This window comes from Natator depressus, chromosome 26 (assembly GCF_965152275.1).
Source record: "Natator depressus isolate rNatDep1 chromosome 26, rNatDep2.hap1, whole genome shotgun sequence".
NCBI lineage: Eukaryota > Metazoa > Chordata > Testudines > Cheloniidae > Natator > Natator depressus.
The window spans coordinates 10,005,001-10,023,662 of NC_134259.1; positions in this window are offsets into that span (position 1 = coordinate 10,005,001).

Genomic DNA, 18,662 nt, shown 5'->3' on the forward strand with positions numbered 1-18,662 from the left:
CCCAGTGACAAGTCCACACATCGAGGCTTAAGAGTCTACTACAGCCTTCAAGTTATGGAACATGGGTTCTTTAGCTCAGGCCACAACTCAAGCCGTCAAATATAGAAGTTCCAAATTCAGTTCCTGCCAGCGACTTGTCTAGGAGCATCACATCACGCTTCTGTGCCGGACTCCCACCGGCTCCAGTGGACATTTGGGGTGTGCAGAGAATGGGTGACCCAAAAATGTACCATTGCCTAAGGGCCAAAGCATGGCCTGGCTTGTGCAGCGGCACAAGGAAGTAAGTGGGCATAAAATATCCCTCCATTCTTCAGCACAGGCCACTTACACAGTGGATAGCTACACGAGAGGGGACAGCGGCCTCCAGGAGGCTGATATTCCCAGTCCCTGTACCTGTGGAAGAGAATGAGCCGGGGTTTGGCTCTGCTGCACCAGGTACCTGGGGGAAGAAAGATGCTCCAGGTACAGACACGGCACAGGGTACGTGAGTCTCCACAGCCCCGGAACAAAGGGGAAACCAGACTGTGGCTAAGGAAGCAAGATTAATGGGTAGAGCAGTAACCTGGGAGATCTTGTTTCTATTCCTAGCTCAATCACTGGTCTGATGTTAGACCTTGGGCAAGTCACTCAGATCTGTGCCTCAGTTTCCCTAGCTGTAAAACAGGGATGATACTGACCTCCTTTGTAAAGTGTTTTGAGATTTACAGATAAAAATAGTGCTGTCTAAGAGCCAGGTGTTAATACTGTTGTGACAAAGAGATGCCCCTTGCTCAGGTCTCACAGCAAAGCCATGATTTAGCCCTAATTAGTCACAGAGTTCATGGCCAAAGGAATGCTGGATCCATCTATTTATGAAGCTCAAAACCAGTAACATAAGCTCTGGTCTTCACACAATACTAGCGAGTCAATAAAATATAAGGGGAATTCTGAAGTCACAGTGGATGGGAACATTAGAACCTGAGACACCGTGGAGGCATTTGCAATATGCAAAGTCTAAATCAATTCCTAATAGTGTGTCCATTTCATTGCAACTCCTAGGCCTCTGGCTTCCTCCACCTGTCCTATAGCATCTATTGCCTGCAAACAGCAGCACCTGCAACTGCTAACTTTCAGACTGCAACTTCCAGGCTGTTATGGACATAAACTCCCCAGGTCCCTGTGATACAATTCAGCTGAGAGGATACCAACTTCACCATGAGCAGCTACAGTTGGAGCGACTTCCCCAAGCATTCACTGTGCAATTTGTATTTTAATTATTTTCAGAAATGTGTCGGGGGAGGCGGGGGGGAGAATCCAAATATTTAAACATTGTTCTTGCTTGCAACATAAGTTAAAAATAATTGGAAGCTTTGTTTGCTAATGGGCCAGAGCTCCTGGCTGCTATTTACCTAAACAGCCTTAATATTTACACACTTTTGCTATACAATACAACTTCACACTGGGGACATTGCACCAATGCAAAGAAAAGCCATGTTGACCATTTCACCTCCTCTAGGTGGGCCGGGCACAGAGACAGATTGTGATTGCAACACCCCAGTTCTACAGTGGGGCCAATGTGGAGGTACCCCACACCCCACCACTAGCTCCCAAGAGGGCTGGTGGAGCAATCTCTGTTCTGTGCCATGAAGAGCACTGTCACGGTTCAGGGCACCCGCGTCTGTGTTCCCCATCTCACATCCACCAAGGTCACCCACTCTCAGGCTTCGGCAGTCACCTTTCTTCAGCGGAGACATACGTCCCACTCCATCCTGACCAGGCTATTTTCAGTCTGCACAGTTCCCTGGCTACGGGAGTGTGAACTCCCCAGCAAGTCAGACTGCCTAAGCAGGCCTGCTTTGCTTTCTCCTCAGAGGTTATAAACAGCATAATTTCCCACAGTTAGAAGTTATGACACAGCTTTTCCTAAGCAAGCACATCTAGTCTCAAGGTGAAAGCATTACAGAGAACACATATTAAAACCAACGGAAGAACCTACACGCCTGCCAATACGCTCACCAGAGATCACCCCCCAACTCCAGCAATGGCTCTGGCTGGCGTCAGTCCTTCCAACCCTACCCTAAGGATCGGGGCCTCTCTTTGCACAGAAGGTCCTGTTCACTTGCTGGATCTGAAAGGGGCTCCCAAGTCAGTTTACACTCAGGCTACTGATCCAAAAGTCCTTTCTTTGTCTGCTGGATAATCCAATATATGAGAGGTACCTCTCTGGAGGTGTTGCAACCTGAGTGAATTTGCCTAATCACCCTGCACTGTTCGTTCTTGGAGGGCTGTAGTCACCCTCCCCCATGGAATTACATACACTCCCTGGCTCCCAATGATTCACAAACTTCATACAATAAGATCTCCCAGAGATATGGCAGGAAATTGCCATATATGTCACAAGTGCATCATACACGAGCCCGTGTGCATATGGAAGGGTAGGGGATAATGGGGTCCTACCCTCCCTTCCTTTGGGGAAGCTAGTTCTGCCTTTAGCTCTAGCCTACAGCATTTCTGGGGCTCTGGAAAGCAAGGATCAAGATTGTGACTTGACCACTGTGCATAAGGCTCTGATGTGGGCCGATGGAAATGGTGCAAACTCTTCCAACAGCCTTTGCAGATCCACGCTGGAGTGGTCACACGCTCACCAGCTGGAAAAATGCATAAAGCTGGGTAAGGAAAGGGTTTTTTTGTTTCCATGAAAAAAGTTTCCATTAAAAATGTTCAGGTTTTTGTAAACACACACAGCTACCACCACCACCAAAAAATTCAACAAAAAATTGATTATTTATTTATTTATTTTTACAGAAACTTGAAAAATTCCATTGAAATTGGACATCTTCACATGAAATTCCAACGAGCTCGAGACCTGTTGTCCGAATAAAACAAACAAGACAGACCTGTACAATGGCAAAGGGAATATTTTCTTCCTCTTCCACCCTCGGGACAGGCAAGCAGAGTTGTCCCACTTATCCCAGTGGTGATTTTAAAACGTGTGCATCAGATGGAAACAGCTTTCCAGGTTATGGCTTCCCCTGAAAAATGAAGTCACGTTCCCCTTGACTGTTCTCTGCCTTTAAGAATTGGAAAAGTTGTGGGACTAAATTTTGCCTTTGGCTGCATGTCAATTTCAGAAGCTCATCTCAAGATAAAGAAGTTTGCTTAGATCACAGGACTGGAAGCCAAGACTTCAGGATTTCTATTTCTGCGTCTGTCACTGACTCACTGCATGACCTTGAGCATGTCACTGCCTACTTGTGACTCAGTTTCCCCATCTCTGTGAAACAGGCGGAAAGACCTCTTTCCAAGTATGTGTTTTATTTGATCAAACTTGGGAAAGCAGCCATGTTTTTATGACACAGAAATCAGACAGAGATGGAAGTCAAGACAAACAGTGGTTTGTCCAGGAAAGTTCTAAGTGGAGACTGCAAAGATTCAGACCTTGATTTGTAAAGCACTTTGGGATTTGCATGAACAATGCTTTGCAAATCCACACTGTACAAGAGGCTGTCTCAGCTACAGTACCTTCCTTGCCCTCTATCCAGGCTAAAGCCATCTTTAAAGAAACAACCTGAATAACCTTGTCATTTCAATTTCACACACATTTCCTTTACTGTGCATTCTTGAAATCTGGGGAGTTTCGTTTCCTCGGTGCTATCCCCAGAGGCTGCTTGTCTGTAATAAAACTCGCTCAGGGAGACATCAAACAGAATAGGATACATCAGGAGAGAGGAGGACGGCTACAGCCCCTCTTGGTGGGACCTAGATGGTGCAGCAAGGTCTGGAGAGTCCCCCGGTTCCTAGAGTTAGCAACACATATTACTGCCTTTGCTTATGCTCTCATTGCTCATACCAGGGTAACTGGGGTGCTCGTGTCCGTCATAAGCTCCCCGACCAGCACCTGAACAATGTTTCCCCCTCACGTCTCACTGCACCAGACTCAAATTCCTCATCCTCTTCTTCTTTTGCCTATACATCATTCCGCACCTGCACCGCTGCGCTCGTTGCTTTCCTATTCCTTCACTCTCTCCCTATGCTATTTCCAAGCCAACCTGATCTTCCTTCTATTCTCTGCCTTCTACCATACTGCCCCCTATATCCAGTATAGTCCCTGCCCTAATTTGCCAAACCTGGGCTCTGCCTTCAAATCCTCCTCTCTCCAAGCATCTCTTCCTTACACCTTCCCTTCCCTGGCCAGTCCCTTGGCTTAGGGTATGTCTACCCAGCAAATCTGGGCACCGGCAAGCCGACCCTGCGATAGTTTGAATCCAGCTAGCATGGGAAACCTTCGCAGCAAAGACAGTACAGCATAAGCCTGGCACGAATGCTGGGTGCACGCTGAATGCTGTGCTGTCTTCACGACGGAGGATGCTAACCTGTGCACAGCTTTTGCTGCTTAGACATGGCTTTCGTCTCAACAAGGGTAGGTCTACACTAGCACTTTTGTCAGTATAAATGTGTCACTCAGGGGTGTGGGGGGACGGACCCAAAAATCCCGAGCGACGTCAGTTACACCGACCAAAGCACCTGTGTGGACAGCGCTCTGTCGGCGGGAGATGCTCTCCCGCTGACACAGCTACCGTCGCTCTGGGGGAGGTGGTTTAATTATGTTGATGGGAGAGCTCTCTCCCGTCGGCACGGAGCGGCTACATGAGCCATCTTCCAGCCGCACAGCTGCATCAGTACATCTGTGTCACTGTAAGCTCGCTAGGGTAGACGGGGTCTAAGTTATTCAGGGTAGAGAACGGGACTGTCTATCCTCTGGATAGTGCAACATTAACTTCTTTGGAATAAGACAATGTCTCAGCCCTAGAGAGCAGCATTAAGGCCCACTGTCAACGTGGGGCATGGGGGATGCGGTTATAAAGATCAGTCATCCAATCAGTGAGTAGGGAGACCATCATGTGAATACAGCCGTAACAAACAGCATGCAACCCTTCACTGCCTGAAATCCATGCACCGAACAAACCGATACAACTGAAGAAATCAGGATCTAAAAACGATCTCGATTCGTTCTACTTTTCACTTGAATACTGCTCAGCCAGCTTGAGTGCAGAACGTGGGACCTGGCACTTTAAGAGAGCATTCAACCAGCTCTCAGAATGGACCACCATGTAATGTTTGCAACCTAGGACTGAGGGTATAAAAGGACTCACTTCTCAACATCCGGGTTCCTACCATGAGAGCTCACTGTTACATGCGTCATGTCATATCAGCCATTTCCATTCAATGCTAATTAAAACTCCGAATTTTTTGAGTCCAAGTGTTTGGAAGAAAAAGCTGTCAACAACCAAAAGATTCAAGCAGCGGAGCAAAGGGAAGCCAAGTTTGCAAGGTGCCTGGCCAAAAAAAATCTACATCGGTTTGTTTATCCTGTCTGCGTTTCTGCAGAACCTAGCACACTCAGCAGCAGCCCCTGCCAGTATTTCCCTCCAGTGAAACCAGGAGGGGGGCCCACTTTGAAGATGCTGCTTGCATAGGAAATCAACCCCTTGATTCCTGTTGACATTTGCAGCTGAGGTGTAGGTGGTGCTCGCAGCCTTTTTCAAAGTTTCCTGGCTCCGTTTGTTCAGACGCCTCACACTCCTGTGAAATGCGATAATGCTACGCAGTGGGTGGAGGGAACGGCACAAATGGATCCCTCCAGGAGGCAGCAGATTTCAAACTTCTTTGCATGTAAAAACAAATCCCACCATTATCAAGTCTACTCCCTAGACGCGTGGATTGGGGAAGTGCTGATGAGGAACGGGCTGCATTGCTATGTTTTATTCCATCTCCAGCAGACGCTCAACTATCTATCGGCTGGTCTACACTAGAAAATTAGATTGACCCAGAAAAATCCACACCCCTGAGTGACATAGTTAAGCCAAGCTAAGTCCCCGTATAGGCAGTGTTAGGTTGACGGAAGAATTCTCCCGTTGACCTAGCTACCGCCTCTCAGGGAGGTGGATGACCTATGCCAACGGGAGAACCCCTCCCACCAACATAGGTAGTATCTACACTGAAGCGCTACAGCGGCGCGGCTGCAGCATTTCATGCATAGACAAGCCCCAGCTCCTGGAGGCAGGTTAGTAAGTGAGAATTTCAGCTTGCATTTAAAAAAAAACGAACAAGAATTAAGTTTCTACACTGATGGTTGTGGAGAAATGCCTGAAAATGCAAGGTGAGCACACCCTAAAGGCTCAGACAACAGAAAGGAAATAAAAAGAACGCAACATTTATTCTGTGTGTAAGGGGACTGTTGCCCCCTTACTAACATTCAGTGGGGATGTTTTGGTTGGCTAGCTCCCAGTACTAAAAGGGGAAGGGTCTATGGAAAACCAGGACCCTGAGACTGAGAGCCCCCAGGAATAATGGGGAGAGGCCAATGCTCCTGGTCAGCCTAAATGACAGGGTGGGCAGGCTAATCAGAGAGTCAGGAGGCCAGGGAGGTCCCGTCCTCCGCGTGAGCTGGATTTGCCTGGGTCAGACAGAGTGGGGCCGAGCTAAGGAGAAAGCAGGGGCCTGAGCTAAGCTGGGGAGCAGAGCTGTGCCAGATCCCGAGGGACCAGAAAAGCAGCCCAGAGAGAGCAGACCCTGTCCTGGGAGCAGAGCTGCAGCCCCAAAGCTAGAAGCACAGCCCAGAGAGAGCAGACTTGCCCTGGGAGCAGAGCTGCAGCAACCAGAGCCAGAGGGGCCAGAGAAGCAGCCCAGGAAGCAGGTCAGTGCTGGGAGCAGAGTCACAGAAGCAGCCTGCAGAGCAGACCTGTCCTGGGAGCGGAGCTGCAGCAACCAGAGCCAGAGGGGCCAAGGAAGCAGCCCAGGGAGCTGGAGGCAGGCCAGCAGCAGCAGCGTTGAGACAGAGCGGTGGAGCTGGGGCTGGAGCAGTCCGGAGCTGGGTGCTTTCCCATTTTTCCTTATTCTTTTTAAAATTAATTGTTAATTAAATAACTTGCATTTGCTTTAACTTGTATGTAATGGTCAGAGAAGTGCCCAGTGCAGAGAGAGTACCCCAGAGTGGGGACACCCTAGCCCCTGTCCTAGGTGACCGCAGCAGGGTTGGGGGTCGAGCCCCCCAGGAATCCTGGGCCCAGCCTTGTTGGGGTTACGAGGACTCTGCCAGACAGGAGAGTGGAAGGGGAGTCCTCAAGGGCAGGGAGGCCACTGGGTAAAGGAAGTGGGAGTGAGGACTCAGATCCTTTCGCTAGCCCACTTCACCGGGGTCGTGCAGAAGCCAGGAAAGTTCCCCACAAAAGCGGGACTATTCCCCCGCTTACACTTGTTTGAAACCTCATGGGGGGTTTTAAAGACAAATCTCCTGATTTTGGGGGGCGGGGGGTGACTAGTGATTTTTTAACACTTGGGGTTGGCCATATTGAGGTTACATAAGGGCCTCAGAGTTTAAAGTGTTCTGTAGGAAGCACTCAGCATCTTACGGGAACGGGCCCCGAGAATCATCAGTCAAGCTGACTGGAGAACTCCGGCATCCCAGCCACTAAGAAACACAGCTTATTTTGCCATAGTATGGGAACACCCCAGTGTCTCCGTGAGTGTGCAAATTGATACGTGCCAGTACATCCCTTATGAATCACTGCTCTTCTAACCTAACTGAAGAGCCACTGGTCTGAGTACAGGCACCCACAGAATTTATGCAAGTTGTCAATAAGTGCCATGAAGCATTAAGCTATAGAAATTATCCCGTCACTTCGATTAGCTCAAGATTCCCTAACTTCTTTCCTGAAAAAGAAGCATTAAGAAGTCAATATCAGGCCAGATTTCACTGTAGCAAAAATATCATATGTTTAGGTGATCAGCAGCACTACCAGAAGAGCTATCTGTCAGTAACACCATGGATACTCAAGCAGAGAACAAGCGATGGAAATCAGTGGCTTACATGAAGGGACATCTGGCTTCTTGCTACCCCACAACACAAATCATTTGCCCTGCACAAAGTTTTCTAAAACAGCATCTCCCATACATTCTTCCCCTCTTTCTTTCCATCACCTCCTTGCCTTCTCTCCCCTTACCCCATTCACAGATGGCGGCACTCATTATTTAATATCACATCCTGGTCAAGGATGGTATTCTGACCTCCCTCACATTCCCTTGCAAGTCCCCATGTGTTTTCAAAAAATACATTGACAGCAGACATGGATCCAGCAACCTTCAGTACCAGAGCAAAGTCCTTTGCCACTTCAGCTGAAGGAGCAACTCTGTCACCTGGTGGCAGAAGTAGGCTACCTCCATGAGGACCAGGCATCCGGGCCGTGAATGCAATGATCACTTTACAAGTATGTTACAAACATGGAGCCAGAGTTCTGGCTCAGGCCTGGCTCTGTTGGATGTGCACTCCCCTCTCTTGGACAGTTGGACTTTTTTTTTTTTTGGTCTAGCTCAGTTCTACCTTTGGGAGATGCAGCCATTTTCCACAATGGTGCGTATAGCACTTGATATTCTCTTCCCTACTAACTAAGGGCCTGTTCCAAAACCCACTGAAGTCATGGGCAGAAAGGGTCTTTCTACTGACTTGAGTGGGGTTTAGATTAGACCCTAAAACACCTTAAAACAGATTTCATAGGAGTGACGCATCACAAAGCGAGAGCTGTTTCCAATGGACGTGTTTCAACCGGCTCCTCTTTCATTACATGCACTGATTCAGTGCTCTTTGGTTGTTTTGTCGTCTCCAGTTTGTAAAATCTCCTTGCTTTGAACATCTCCCAGGCATTACGAAGCTCTCTGCCCCATTAAGCAAAGCAATCCCCTGCACCATTCACAAAAACAGACTCTCTGAAACACCAAGGCAGCTAACCTTTCTAACAGAGAACATTTGTGATCCTGCTCAGCACTACGCACCTGGGCTAATAATTGTCTAGGCCCCATCCACAGTCACATAGAAATAAAATATTGTTACTTCATTCCATTTCTCCCTTTCAAAGCAAAGAAACATCTCCCATCTCACCTTTGATAGCCTAAATACCATGTCTCTTGTCTGCATCTGAGGACATACTGACATCTACTGGATGTCAGCTTTACTACAAAGACTTTAAATGAACATCTCTGTTTGAAGACTTGTCTTTAGGTGTCTAGAATTAGCTTTAAATTCCCATATCAAAAGCACACTTTGCTGCAGGACCACTATCGTGAGATGCCAAGCGTCCATCCTAAGCAGCCATTTTAAAGTGTCCGCAAGGTTTCTAGATATTTGTTCAACCTTATTTTAAAACCCAGCCTGCTGGGAGGAAATGCGGGCTGGTGAATAGAGCACTGCACTTAGCACACAGCAGATGGTTTCCATTCTTGGCTCTGCTTCTGGCCTGCTGAGTGACCTTGGACAAATCACGTGCCCTGTGAGTGTCTTTGGCCCCACCACCCCCACCAGTAAAATGGAGATAATGACACTGACATCCTTTACAAAGCACTTGAAGATCTACTGATGAAAAGCCCTATATAAGAGATAAATACTACCATTGTTATTCCAAGATTAGCCTGTGAACTATAGATCTGGGTTCAGACATCCTCAAAATTTCAAGAAGGTTCTGATCCAGTGTTCTGCTCTCCAGGACACAAAGCCCAGATATATTTTATTTATCCTGCAGGGGAAAAAACCATGACAGCTCCAGGATGATGGTGCAGGATTGCATTGGCTGTTAGCAATAATACTTAAATCACATGGACTGCTGGCCACAGGATTAATCGCATTAAATAGATTAACTTTATTTTACTTTTTATTGGACGCTCTGTTATTTTACACCCTGTTGTAATGGTGCGTAGCTGCCGTGCTCCACCCCAGAGGTGACTGCTGCAGTTTGGCAATGGGTGAGAAAACACTCTGCTTTCCTGGGGATAAGAGGCACCATTAGCAAGGTGAGATATTCTTAATTCATTGTTGATCATCCTGTTCTGTAGGGGTTGGCTGCCGTTTTTACCCAACATCATACAACCGGTTTTTCCTTAAGGCTTTCTATTCGGGCATCTGCTAAAATTGGCATTAAGACGTTCATGTCTGCCATTTATTTTCAGTGGCTCTGACAAGTGCCCATCAAACACATGGGAAAGAAAGAGTTCAGATTGTAAGTTCTTTGGAGGCAGAGACCAGCTCTTTGTACAGCGCTTAGTACAATGGGAGCCTGGTCCAGGACTGGGGCACCTACTTATCACAATACAAAAAATAAGCAAAAGCACGATCCACTGGAAAAGGGGGAGAAGGTGATGGGGCTGTGGGATGCTTCCCCGCCAACTCACACTCTGCAGCCACCTTTCACTCCCCCATGTAGCAAAGAGTGGGCAGGGCCAGGATGGTGGTGGGAGGAGCCTCACTGAGACTTGCTCCCTGCCCGGGACTGCTGACAAGCCACATGGAAAGTCTAGAAACTCCCACTGTGTCCTGTGTCCCTCTCCTCCATGCAGTCCTAATATGCTCCGGGACAGGGAGGGCGGCCAATGGCCTGAGCCTGCAGCGGGGTCCTGGCTCATGCAGTACGGGTGTGGACTAAAGGGGATGCCACAGAGTCACCAAGTTCAGTGGGGTACCACATTGCTGTTGATCCCAGGCTCTCTCTGCCATCCTGGTCCCAGGGAGTGGGGAGCAAAGTGCAGTTCTGTTAGAGTTGCCATGTTTTTACCCTGATTTGTAATCATTTGTGCAGGAAGGGAACATAGGTTCCCAGATCACAAGCAGCATAAATCCCCACCATTTCCCCCCACCTTCTGGGTAGGTCTTTAAACTGAGGGAGCTCGATTTCATTGGTTGTAGCAGCCAGAGTTCAAGCTGCAGTGGGGGAGGTGGAAGGAAAAAAAAAACAGAGTTTCTCTTGTAGGGTTCATTCCTCTCTTATTTTGGTTGAGGGGTTTGGGGTCTGTGTGACCCAGCTCCTGACCTCAGCACCAGCCCAAGTGTACAGGTCTTGTAGGAAGGAAGGAATTTATTGGTCTGGCATGAACAGAACAAAAGCTATGCCCAAGAGGGGAGAAGAATCTTCCCTGGTAAGATCCTTCATGCACCCACAGTTTTACTTTAACTAACTAAACGAACTAAACTCACTCACCCCTAAAAGGCAGTGTGATCCAGTAGATAGGGCACTCACCTATGAGTTAGGAGTTCAGAGTTTGTTCCCAGCTCTGCCTCTAATCTGCTGTGTTATCCTAAGCACATCACTTCATTCCTCTATGCTTATTTCCCCCTTTCTCTTGTCTACTTGGATTGTCAACTATTTAGGGCAGGGCATCTCTTATTTTTGCCAATGTACAGTGGCTAGCACAGTGGGCCCAAGAACTGCTAGAGCCTTTAGGATGTATCATAAGAACACAAACACACACTATATTCCCCTCTTCCTCCTCCCCCAAACATGTGACACACAGAGTCACCTGAAAAACAACTAGAAACCTAGAAGCCATTCCGCTGTAGCGGACAAAAAAAAAAAAAGTATTTGTTTTAACATTTCACTTTCTGGAGCCATCAACAGGGGTTTATTTACCAAGACTGCTGCCTTTCACCTTTTATCCAACAATCAAGCGCTACCCCCTCCCCCCAAGCAGTTTTATGGGACGATGCTCTAATTTGCCATGGCATTCAGGGATCCTTGCTAGTGGGGGGGTGGGGGGAACCATATATACACATCAGAGAACAATGGCATGAAGAACCATGGATGCAGAAGCCCCACAGTTGGAAATTAACATTCCTATTTATTCCTGCTGCACGGCACTTTATTGACTGAAACAATAATCACTCGGTTTATTGATCCGGTGATAAATTTTAATCATTCATCTCTGAGTTATCAATTCCATTCCTGCCGGCTGGAGCTACAGTGCTCAAATTAGTTATCCTGGGCTTGACAGCAGTAACTTTTCACAAACGAAGGAAATCGCAGGTGAGTGATCACGCCTGAGAGAGTGATTCAGTGCTCGTGAGTCACTATCTGTCACCGAGAGAGCCCCGTGCAATGGTGAAGAGACGGGGCATTTGTTACTGCTCCGATACATTAGCACGTCTCAAGTAGCTCTGCTCCAGACAGCAGCATTTGGGTTGCCAGGACCAGCCACTGGTGCAAGTTCAGGGTCAAGCCAGTGAATCAGTGTGAGCAGAGCCTGACCCAAAGCTCTTCCACACACAAGCACAGGGGATATTCGGAGTCTCGGCACTAGTGCTGTGCAATTAGTTGCAGTTCCAAGACTCCCCTTTGCCTGATTTTACAATCCAACGAGCCCAAAACACTCACCAACAGTAATGGGACAGATTCTCCTAACCTGCGTTAGGCCAGTGTTACTCTCCTGAAGTTACACCAGATTCATCCTCGCGTCAGTGACAGGCAAATCAGGCCCTCAGTTTCACAACGCAGGGAGAGGCATACTATTGATGTTTTACAGAGGGAAAGGATCAAGCACAAAGCAGTTATGTGGGTTAGCTGCTGGTCGCAGCATGTCAATGGGGCAGAGGCTGAAATAGCTCATCTAGAAACCCGCATTTCCACCCTATCCCTCAACTAGCCAGCAGACAACACTACCTCTGTACCGGCAAAGCACTCTTCAATAGTGTAGCACTGTGGCTTTCAGAGTGGTCTAGCTAGGACAATTGCAAAGGGCTGCTAGATTCTGACAGCCATTCTCCAGCTGGGGAAAAGAGCTCAAAAATGGCTATTTAGGGGAGCTATTAATGCCCCTTTAACTGGGTTTAGGAACAGAGCAGGGAGGCTCCTGGCATGGTATGTTTTCCCTCTTGCATTACAGATATTAGCTTTCTGGAGAGAGGCAAACGCTGGCCTGGATTTTCAAAGGTGCAGATCACCCACACCTCTTACTGGAAACAGTAGGAGTTATGGGTGTACAAGAGGTGAACAAATGGTGCTGCCATCCAGTGGGGTAGCTCACTGGGAGGGTAAAAGACCTGCCGTTGCCACCAGCTGAGGGAGTGCTTTTAGCTGTTTCCGAGTGTTTTCAAACCACCACCACTGGCGTGTGTCAGTTATAAACCCGTGCTACAGACACACGTCTCCGTTCCCCACCAACGACTTTACAGCATTCTGACTCCAAGGCCCCACCTCGGCTAGGGATGGAGTCTTGAAGCAGGTGGACACTTCCCTCCTCTTACCACCGCCAGCCAAATGGCAGGAGCAGGCAGCTTTCCTACACATACCCTGGGTAACACCAGCTGAAGGAATAACGGAAGTAGGGCCTGAACTTCCCTGAATTGGGAACCTTGCCACGTGTGAGTGCAAGTCTAGAGAATGAAGCTCGAGGAGAACACCCCTGGTTTGGCCTCTCTTCCTGGTAGCCTAGGATTCGCCAAGCGAAGAATGTGACTGAGGTGGCAGAGAAGCAATCCAACCCAAACAGACAAGTGGTTCATTGCAAATCGGGAGGGACCAGCTTGCAAAAAAACTTCAAAAACAGACTCCAGCGAAAGACTGCTGAATTGGAATTAATTTGCAAACTGGACACAATTAACTTAGGCTTGAATAAAGACTGGGAGTGGATGGGTCATTACACAAAGTAAAACTATTTCCTCCCCCCCCCCCGCCCCCACACTGTTCCTCACACATTCTTGTCAACTGCTGGAAATGGCCCACCTTGATTATCACTACAAAAGGTTTTTTTACACCCCCCCCACCACCACCACCACCACCACTCCTGCTGGTAGCAGCTCACCTTACCCGATCACTCCCGTTACAGTGCGTATGGTAACACCCATTGTTTCATGTTCTCTGTGTATATAAAATCTCCCCACGGTATTTTCTACTGCATGCAGCCGATGAAGTGAGCTGTAGCTCACGAAAGCTTATGCTCAAATAAATTTGTTAGTCTCTAAGCTGCCACAAGTCCTCCTTTTCTTCTTGCAAAAGGGTGGCACTTGGAGCTGGTGGAAGCGTTCAACATTTTGACAGAATTTCTAGTTTCAAAATTGAATTTTGAAACGTGCCAGGAGAAAGAGGAGGGCATTTTGCATCCAGTTTTGCAATTTTCCCCCTGTTCGCTCTACCCAGCTCGAGATAAACCTATTTTTCCCCCTTAAAGTGAGACGGTAGCTCTCCAGTTACATTCATAGCACAGTCAGAATCAGTCCCGCTCGCCACTGGCCTCAGAACCACACCTGGTGTTTCGACACAGCTGATGCTAATATGGTTTCCCTTAAGCAGCGAGGCTGCTGTTCTTTTGCACACAGATCAGGTGGCAGAAAGAAGCCGCAAAAAGAGGGACCCCTGGAACCAGCAAGGTGTTTTCCTCAAGGCAAGCATGCTTCTAATGAGAGACGTTAACGTAAGCAGAGACTGGATAGACAAACTCCCGAGCTGGGGGTTGGTCAAAAGTTACATCTCGAGGTCACCCCCTTGGGGTGAAGGCAAAGCACCTTGCTTACCTCATGTAGTCTTCCCTTGGAACAGCAGGGCTGTGGTCCAGGCCTGCAGGATGCAGTAGAGTGCTCTGGCTGGACCTCTTGGCAAGTCCTCACCCCTCCAGATGTTGGCGGGAGGGTGTACGAAACAGTCCAAACAAAAAAGGAAAATAGGTGCACAGCCCGGACCCCCTTCCTCACGCCGAGGAGGGGAAACCGTCTCTCCGATGCCGCAGGCAGCCTCAGCTGCTACCCTCCTGCACGGCTAAAGGCCAAGAATTAGTCCCGGCCAGGAAACAAACCAGCCTGTGGTCTTTCTCCTCAGAGGGCTCAGGCTGGTGCCGCTTCCCAGCCCTTCTCCGGCACATGCCCCAGGCTGGGAGCTCTAGCTCTGATTGTCTCAGAGGCCCAGCCTGCCTGGCGTGAGCTCCTCCCTTTCCTGGGCCCACCTGAAGCCGGACAAGTCACACAGGTGCTGTGGGTTGGGGCTGATGGGGACCATGAGAGTTCTTTAACCCCTTCTTGACTGGTGCAGTGCAGGTCATCTGCCCCATCACTGGGTTCGACCCTCAGAACCCCCAGGGCATGCAGGGTGACCTATCCCAAAGGCATGCCCCTGCTCTGGACCCCTCCTTCCCCCACACCCCCTCCTTGGATTGTTTTTACCCACTTAAAAATGATCTCCCTGACTTTAATTGAATCAGGATAATGAGGCTTATGAACTCAAGCAGTAGCAATAAAAGGCCATCTACACTAAACCTTTGATGTAAGAGCAGCATGACAATTTGAGCAGCTGAGTGACCTTTATGAACCCTGCACATAGCACATCTCAGACTAAAGGCACAAGGCTAGATAAGTGTGCAGAGCTAGTTTGTGTAATCCTTGTGACTGCTTCCTTTGTTCACTCAGAGCATGTTCTCATTTAAACTCTCAGCCCAGAGAGCTCAGATAAGCATTTTGGATACCTATCTATACCTCACAAAGTAGGGAATATATTTTTGTTTTCCTTTCATTGCAATTTTTTCTGAGTTCTCCTGCTGTGCTTGGCTTTATTTGCCCCAGTTCTAAGAATCCCTTTTTAGCTGGCTGCTTTCACCCAAGAAGAATTTGCTACAGAAGTAACATCATTCTACTGCTAATGAGGGGTCCTTTTCTATTCACAGTCCTCTCTGCCAATTCTCCCCACTTTGTACCATTTGGGTAGGGTGGTCACTGAAAATTAGTTCCATTTTATTGTTTTCCCCTGCAACTGCTCAAGATTTCTGCTTGGTTCATTATGCCCCTTCATGCCAAATTCCTCCATTATTCAATTAAGTTTCCTTCCTATGTAATCCTCCCTCTGCTTTTACTTCCTTCGGGAGAAAGTTTCCATTTTTCTTCTGGCTTCTTCCCTCCTCTATTTTGAAGCATTGTGTTTCCTTATTGTGGAAAAAACAAGTGGCACGTAGTGCTGCAATCAGTCAAACCCTAACCACCCTTGCCATTTTCTCTCTAGCACCTTTCATCCAAGGATCTCAAAGCAAATTGCAAACATGAAGAAATTAAGTCTCCCAGAGTAGACAGTTATCAGCCTCATCCCCATTTTACAGACGCACAAGATGATCAGGGCTTGATTGTCAAAAGCAATGAGCTCTCCCAACAGCCGAAGCTCCATTTTTCGAAAAGACTTCGGCTCCTAACTGGGATTTTCAAAAGGAGCAAGGCACCTAATTCCCATGACGACAAGCCGATGACCTATTAGCCCGCTTTATCAGAACTGCACACCTTTAGGTCTCTACTCCCCATCAGCTTCCACACAGAGGAAAGCCCTTTAACTGTAACAGTTTGCTTTCTACCTACCAAGCAAGGGGGCAAACGTTCACTAGCCTTTGCATGTTGTTATAAATAAGGTCCTGTTACCTAGAGCCTTCTATTCTAGTAGTATTGATATTTGCCTGCAGAGGTCAGCATTGCAAAGGAAATATTAAGCAAGTTGCTCGGTATCAGGTTTGGGGGATTACAATAGGTATGAAAAAATTAAATGCACGCTCTTTATTTTTAAACAACTGTTGGCGTTTGTGAGAGGTGCTGCCCCAGCGGGTTGCCAAGTTCAGATCCTGAGGTGCACTGGTCTAGAATTTCAAACACTTTGGGATCTATGCACCTGTGGCCTATTATCTTGACCAGTGAAATACCCTCTTGAGCCCACAGAGCAGGCCCGGCTCGAGGCACCAGCAAAGCAAGCACGGGGAGAGGGAGCGGGGGGGCCCTGGCTGGAGGGACCGGGCAGCCTCTCTCCTCCCCCCAAAACACCCGCTGCTTGCTCCTGCCAGCACGGGGCTGCGACGCCCAGCTCCGGAGGGCAGCGCCAAGCCCCCGGGCGTGCTCGCGGGGAAGGAGAGACAGGAGGCAGAGCTGTTCGGTGCCCCCCACGCAGCTCCAGGCCCCTCTGGTTACTCGGCAGCGACAGCCAGGCTGGGCACCCCGCCAGCAGCATGACTTGGTCCGACCCGTGCGGACCACGTGAGCCCTGGGGTCGGCGTTAATGTCCTGCTTATGCCAAGGCCTCCGGCGCGGGGCAGCCGTAGCTCTGCCCTGGCAGATACAGCCCAGCTCACTCCATGGCCGGCCTGGTAAGTAAATGAGTACACGAGTAGGACATTGTTTTCTTTCACCAACTACAAATTCTCTGTTTTCATTTTTTTTTTATTTTAAACAGTCAAAAAACAAAACAAAAACAAAAAAAATATTGCCAAGTGCAAACACGTGTAAAAGCCAAACATTTTTTTTGCTTGGGGCGGCAAAAAAAAACCTAGAGCCGGCCCTGCCCCAGAGAGTAATTCACTTCCATACAAGGTCTCGTTAAAAGGTTTTAACATGTAATAAACAACTCAACATTTTCCCCCACCTGTATTATCATTCAAATACAATGCGAATCAAATAAGCAGTTGTCAGAAGGCTGCTGAGATAACAAACCGCCACGAGAGGGCTGAAGAATATCTATATATTTTCCATCTGATACAAAAAGCTTTAAGGTGAAGGCTGGGATTTTGAAAGAAGCCTAAGGCAATTAGGCATAACTTAAATGGCAGGCAGGCACCCAACTCACTTAACCTCCTTTGAAAGCCCCAGCCTAGATTCCTCCCTCGTCACTCCTGGACTGTGAAGAGAACTTGTTTTGTAAAGTGCAGTTACAATTGTAACAGTCGCCGCGTGAAGATGTTCCTTCTCACCCAGCAGTTCTGCTCCTGTGAGTCTGAACGGACCAGTAATTAGGGCATTAGTGGCACACTTCGAAGATGGATGTTCAAGTCCCTACTCCGCCAGAAGCGTCCCGTGTGATCTTGAGCAAGTTACCTAACTTCCACTGATTTTAAGGCAAGTTACGACCCTAAATATCTTTGAGGATCTAAGCCTTAGTCTCACGGTTCCTCAGTTCCACACCTGTACAATGGGGATAATAGCACCTCCCTACCTCACGGGATAAAAACAACAAAGATTGTGAGGTGCTGAGATACAATGACAGGGGCCATGTGAGCATGAGAGACAGACTTTGTTAGCACAAACACATGTGCCCTGCAGAGTCATCCTATCTACAAAGAAGTGAACCAGATTCTATTCCATCTCACATAGGGTGACCAGATCGCAACTGTGAAAAAAACGGGACGGGAGTGGGGGGTGATAGGCGCCTATATAAGAAAAAGTCCCAAAAAACAAGACTGTCCCTTTAAAAACGGGACATCTGGTCACCCTAGTCTCACACATCACCAGCAAAAATTGTCAACTGAATTTTGACTGGAACATTTTGACCACCAGCGATTACCGCAGAAAACAGAGTTTGATTTTTCAGGTCCCCTCCGGTGTTTGCAGGGCTGGCGATGGGAAAATTAATCTTTTTGTTAAATATAATGAACCCTGAAGATCCATGAGCGAATGAAATATGAAAGATCCATCTCACCTTTTCTTTTTTTTTTTTTTTTTAAACAAAGCCTCTTCTCACAGTAGAACCACATTTTAAGTTAAATACTCGGTGCCTGATGTATAAAAGCGTGGGGGTTATCTAGCCTGTAAGACCTTGCATCACAGACAAAGATATATTAAGGCAGTTATAGCTGGTCTAATAAATGACAAGAAAAAGAACAGAGTTGCATATAAACTACTTGAATTTGATTGGCTGCTATTCCTGAGGTCATTTGTTATTGTCAGACATTCCAAGGGCTGACAGCGAGGAGTGCAATATGAGAACCTAAATAGACTAGATCAGTTCACAACCATGTTCATCAACACCGGGTTTACTTTCCATTCTTTTGTTTCTCCTCCGATTGGATGACAAACTTTTTAAAGGTTTCAGAGTCGCAGCCGTGTTAGTCTGTATCCACAAAAAGAAAAGGAGGACTTGCGG